Here is a 5,720-nt window from a genome sequence, read left to right on the forward strand (position 1 = left end):
ACGTCATCTGTTAAAAGCCTCCTGTTGTCGGATACGACATGAAACTACTCCAGTTAGCTCAATCATGTTGTAACTAAGACATCCACTGGAAAAAAAATAAAAAATTTCGCGTTGACAAGACGGCGTTTTGGGTGGATCGGTTGCTATGGACGCGGAGCTTGCTGTTTCTGTAGGTACACATTTCCTGGGGACACCTGCAAGCTTGCTGTTTCTGTAGGTACACATTTCCTGGGGACACCTGCACGTCTTGGCCACACCCCCTCCATTGTGATTGGCTAAAGCGCAGCATCGTTCAAACTCAAAGCCCCGCCCTCCCCCCCCTCTCTAGTCGTCTTTCACACAGGGCTGCCGACAGATTCTACAATGTAAATTGCAGAATCTGTCTTGAGAGATTACCTTTACCCTAACCATAACCACCTCTCTTTTAATGTGATACTTCATAGCTAACATTAGCTAATTGCTACGGTAGCATGAGTAACAAGATGTAGCCTTCCCGTTACTCTAACTGAAACATTAACCACCTCTCTTTTGACATTACTGCCTGGCTAGATTGATTTTTATTGTTTTTTAAATTAAAGATGGTAAAAAGAGCAGTCATGTTCAATAGCACAGTCATCATACATCTGTTGCTGCTTTTTATGGCAGTTTCTCATGCGGGGCCATTTTATTGACAGCACTTGACCTCCCATTGTGCAAATGTTCCACCAAAACAAGCTCCTCCCCGACACTATTTCGTATTTGTGCCGTTGCTGCATCCTGGGCTTAGAGCCACCCAAGTTGACTGTGATTGGTTTAAAGAAATACAAACAAGCAGAGCATTTTTTTTCTCCCATAGCAGGAAGATAATCGCTGATTCCAGACCTTTCTCTAGCGCTGACACAGCTGTGTTGTGGAGATAGATCTGTCTACGCAAGACCTTCAGACAGAGCCATGCTAGCTGTTTCCCAATGTTTCCAGTCTCTATGCTGAGCCAAGCAAACTTTTGAACTTTTACTTTTAAATATATTATTTAGTAGTGCTTCATAGCTCAGTTAAAACTAAGAATAAAGGGTTGTCAGGCTGTGGAAAATCCCTTGAGTTAAATCCATTTATCAACGTATTAACAACCTTTATTCATCACTTATTAACATTTAAAACTGGAGACTTAATGGATTATTTATTAAAGAAAAAAAGACAAGTGAGGAACCTGTGGGTATATATGAATAGATGACAAACATTTTAAACACCAATATTAGTGATTAAAAAGATGAAACACTATTGAAAGGGATTTTCCACAATCTGCGAACTGAAAATGTGTTTTTACTAATGGCTAAAAAATGATTTATAAACCATTAATATTACCATTAATCACAACTTATAAATCCTGTATAAAGGGTGCCTTATTTGTCATACGTTGTATCAACATTTTATGTGATTTTTAAGTTTATAAAACAACCCTGGGGTTCATATCTCTAAAACCCAGCTGACATAACATCCCAAATACTACACAACTGTAGGTCTGTGACATATAAAAAAAAATAAGGTGGCAATAATTCATATATATTTTGATTATATAGAACAAATTTCGAACCCTTAATTTGGACCCTGTAATTTAACATTTATAAGCAGCACATAAACACTTAATAAACTGTTTGTAACACTTTATAACACACTATAATGTAGTTTTAAACAATTATAAGGACACTATTTATTTATAACTAGAACTCTTCCTACAGTACAAAGCATCCATAATTAAATCATAATAAAATGTTAATTAATACTTGATAGCAGAACATAACAACTAAATATGTCTTCATGGGTTTGAAATAGATTTATAAACAGTGTTAAACCTGCCTGCAGATGATGTGTACATTTACATAAACAGTTCATTTTATGATACGCCTTATTATTTTAAAGTATTTATAAGCATTATATCGTCACAGGATGGGCCATAACTGTTGACAAATACATGAATAAACAGTAATTACACCTACAAAACATTACAGTGTTATAAACCATTAATTAAGTGTTAATATTCTCCTTCTAAATACTAAACAGGGGCTTTAAATCAAAGTATTATTTCTGTTTTCTGTCAGCACCTGTATACAAACGGCCATAAACTCTTCTTACACTGATGGACAGTGTGATCCTTCCATTGACACCCACTGATAAAAGCACTGTGTGTATTTGATTACCAACAGCGGTTTGTCGTTTTCAGACAGAGGATACAGTAGGTACTTATGTCTCATATTGTTCATATGTGTTCGGACAGATTGGGCCGACCTCTGCCCTCTGCCCGGCTTTCTCTACCATTGTCTGTTCTGTGGAATAAATACAATTGGACGGTAACTCAGTGTGTGTGTGTGTGCGCGTGTGATTTTATTGGTCATGATATTGTTGGTTTTCAACTTTGGTTTAGTAGCCTATAAATATATCTAAAAAAATTGGTTTGTCATAAGTTTTGTCAAAATGTCCCTTAGGTTTAGTTTTAGTACGTCCTCTCTGTATATATTTCATTTAATTTTTCTTTTCTTTTCTTTTGTTCATTGGTTTTGTTTTGTTTTTTGTTCTTTGCCTCTTTTCTTATGTTTTTGGATAAGTATCTTTGTCCTATTTACTTTAAAATGATTTTTTAAATGCACAAATGGAAACCTGACACATTTTTGGAACTGCTCCTGCACTGTAATTTGAGCATCTGTTCATAAAAACAAATCTTTGCAGAAAGAAATAACCCCATTGAATAAATATTTTCAACCCCACAATATCATCACAATATCGATATTGAGGTATTTAATCAAGAATATTGGCACTAGGTGATATTCATCCATATCACCCAGTCTTTTTGACTTGCATGATATTTCATTTTTCATTTTTTTTACAGAGATGTATATGAGCACTGCTGGAAAGAGCCCAAGAAGCAAGAATTGTATTACTTCATTGTAACTGTTGTGCACATAAGTGAATTCAAATTAAATTTGAGCAAGAGTCGGTACATCTTAGCAAAATAACAAACAAGGAAATGCTAAAATAAATAAATAAAATAAAATAAAATGAAAAAAAATTAGATTACATTTAAAAAAAAAAAGAAAAAAAAAAGGCCAATGAAATCCAAACCGAGTGACCCCTCTTGCGGCTCATTAACCATCTTTGAGTCTTCTGACACACCTGTTAGTTCGTCCGCAGTGCTGCTGCTTTCTACCTGGCTGTTTAATGGTGGATTTACGGAGTGGAAGATTAGTAAACTGGCTTTAATCTGTAAACTTACGAGCGACGGTTGTTTGTGACTTGTTACCGCGACAAACTAACCGGCTGTCACCTGTCACCAACTGAACCTCGTCAACCGGTGAGTGATCGGGCGCCATTTTGTTTTAGCTGAAGTAGAGAAACAGTTAAAGATATGTTTTTTTAAACTACCACAAAGTCGATTTAAACTACTTATAACTGTTCTGAAAGTATTTTCAAGATGTTTCCGAGGTTGTTAATTTTGTTTTTATCCAGGTAACAGGTGTTTTATTCGCACTATATTCTGTGACCGTTAGAGGGCGCTGTTACTACAGTCTCTCTGTTGACCTTCCTGTTGACCCGTACCTGTAAATGTAAATATAAAATACGTCATCCAGGTAACCCCCAGTGGAGGACTGTTGTCTAACTTGTTTTTTTTTTTGGTTTTTTTTTAACCCTGCTGAAATTTAACATTAAAGTGAAGATTTTGAGATCTATTATTCAGCTAGCAGGAAATAAACTGGAAGAGCTGTGTAAACATTTCTCCGGAGAAACTGTAAAAAAACTACCAAGGTAAATATAATATTATAATATAACATAATAAAACATAATATTATATAATATAATTTAAAAGCTGTTTCAAGTCGGGCTGGGCTTTTTTTCCCCAAAAATCTTTATTGAACTTAATAGATACAAACAAATCAGGGACATTTTAAAGTCCTGTACCCCAAGTATCTTCTGCCTTAAGCTGAATCAAAACAATAAACCACATACAAAATGACAGAAATACAAAACCAGGGCTATTTTTGAGCAGTGTATTGTAAACCTATAAAATTAAAATACCTTAGAGTTCACGTGTCTCTAATCCATACCCCACAATAGGTATTTTTCACAGAAGACATTTCAACATGTTGCAGTAGTAACCACACAGGTGTAAATAATGAAATTAAAGATGGCTGCTTTGATTTCAAGATCTTTGTATCCTGCATTAATGCTCACTGTCACTGTCACTGGAGTAGTAACACTTGTGCTTTTCCTGCTATGACAAGTCAAAATGTCTGCTGTGAGAAAGGCCTACACCTGAGTAGACATTAGCATGTTTCATTAATCTGCATCACCCGGAGCTCGAACCAAAAACCTTACCTACCAGGTGCTGTCTTGTTGATCTTGTTTAGCTACCTGTCATTGCAGAAAATATAGATTGGCTTCTGTGACTTTGACAATCAAAAGGCATGCATGTAGGCCAGATATCAAACTAGTATAAAAAAAATGAGTGAACAAGAAAAAATGAGCCCTAATACATCTTGGATATTCCTAAGTAAGATTACCTTACATTTCTTTTTGGATTTTGTATTGCAGCATTCAAATCATGACACGTACAGTGAAGGAAGTAAAAATATTCCCCTAGCATGCAGCTAATAGTCTTGCATTAAACATGTTACTCAAGCGGAAGTATCTAAGAATAACCACAAAAATGTACTTGCATTATAAAAAGTAAAAGTCCTGGATGTATAAAATCCCCTTTGACTGTTATGTAATTACATGCATTAATATATAAAAGCAGGATTTTACTGTTTTTATTATTGGTTTAGGAAGGACTGCAACTAATGATTATTTTCATTATGGATTAATCTGTAAAACTTATAACAGAATGGGGAAAAAAGATGAAAATACTGAGAAATGCCATTTCACTTACCCAAAGTAACACCTTTTTAAAATGCTTGTTTTGTCCCAACCTTAAAGTTATTTAAATAAATGAAATAATTAAAAGTAAAAGCAGCACATCCTCATATTTTAAAAGCTAGAATCAGGAAATTCTGGCATTTCTGCTAAAAAAAATGACTTAAACAATTCCCAGAGTTCAATTCTTACCTTTAAAATAGCTTTGATTGTGACTTAATTGATATTTTTCCTCATTATGTGGGTAAAAACATTTTAAGTTTTAAGTTTATCTATCGAAGTATATGCAACAGATGAAAAACCTCGGTGACTCCACAGTTATAAAAACTAGAATAAGCAAATTCTTTCAGGGAGCACTCAATGAAGTTGCACAAATAATTAGAGAAATATTATATTATTTATTCCAAAATCTGAATTTATGAACTCTCAATGTGAAATTTGTAAAAAGTCATGAGTAAATAAAATTTGTCTGCAGCCATAAATACTGCACACAGCTCAAGACTTTATCATGAACATGAAAAAGAGAGAAAAGAAGAAAATACTGCAAAAATACTTAATATGTGCCTATGTAATGCAGAAATAGCTATATTTCTTTATTCATCCTACTTGCAGTCTCTCTTCCTCCTTCTCCTTATTTTTATTTAAGAAAAAATATCTATGTAGAAATAAAAAATTACAAAATACTTATACATATCTGCCCACCTCCAAACTCTGATGTAAACTTCGCTACACACACTCAAACTAAGGGAGCTTACATTTCTACAGTCTAGACATGTTTAAATTAAGTTTCCACAGAATAAATAAAAACGAGTACAGCAACAAGAAGTAGAGTTTCTTTA

The 5,720-nt window shown here is 34.3% G+C and overlaps 1 protein-coding gene across 1 annotated transcript in view; it reads left to right on the forward strand.

Annotated features, from left to right (window-relative positions):
* cops4 (COP9 constitutive photomorphogenic homolog subunit 4 (Arabidopsis)) overlaps positions 1 to 5,720 on the forward strand; it is a 520,559-nt gene that overhangs the window by 198,908 nt on the left and 315,931 nt on the right. The gene's annotated exons all lie outside the window — the stretch shown is intronic.

Source organism: Epinephelus moara, chromosome 9, assembly GCF_006386435.1.
Source record: "Epinephelus moara isolate mb chromosome 9, YSFRI_EMoa_1.0, whole genome shotgun sequence".
Classification (NCBI taxonomy): Eukaryota; Metazoa; Chordata; class Actinopteri; order Perciformes; family Serranidae; genus Epinephelus; species Epinephelus moara.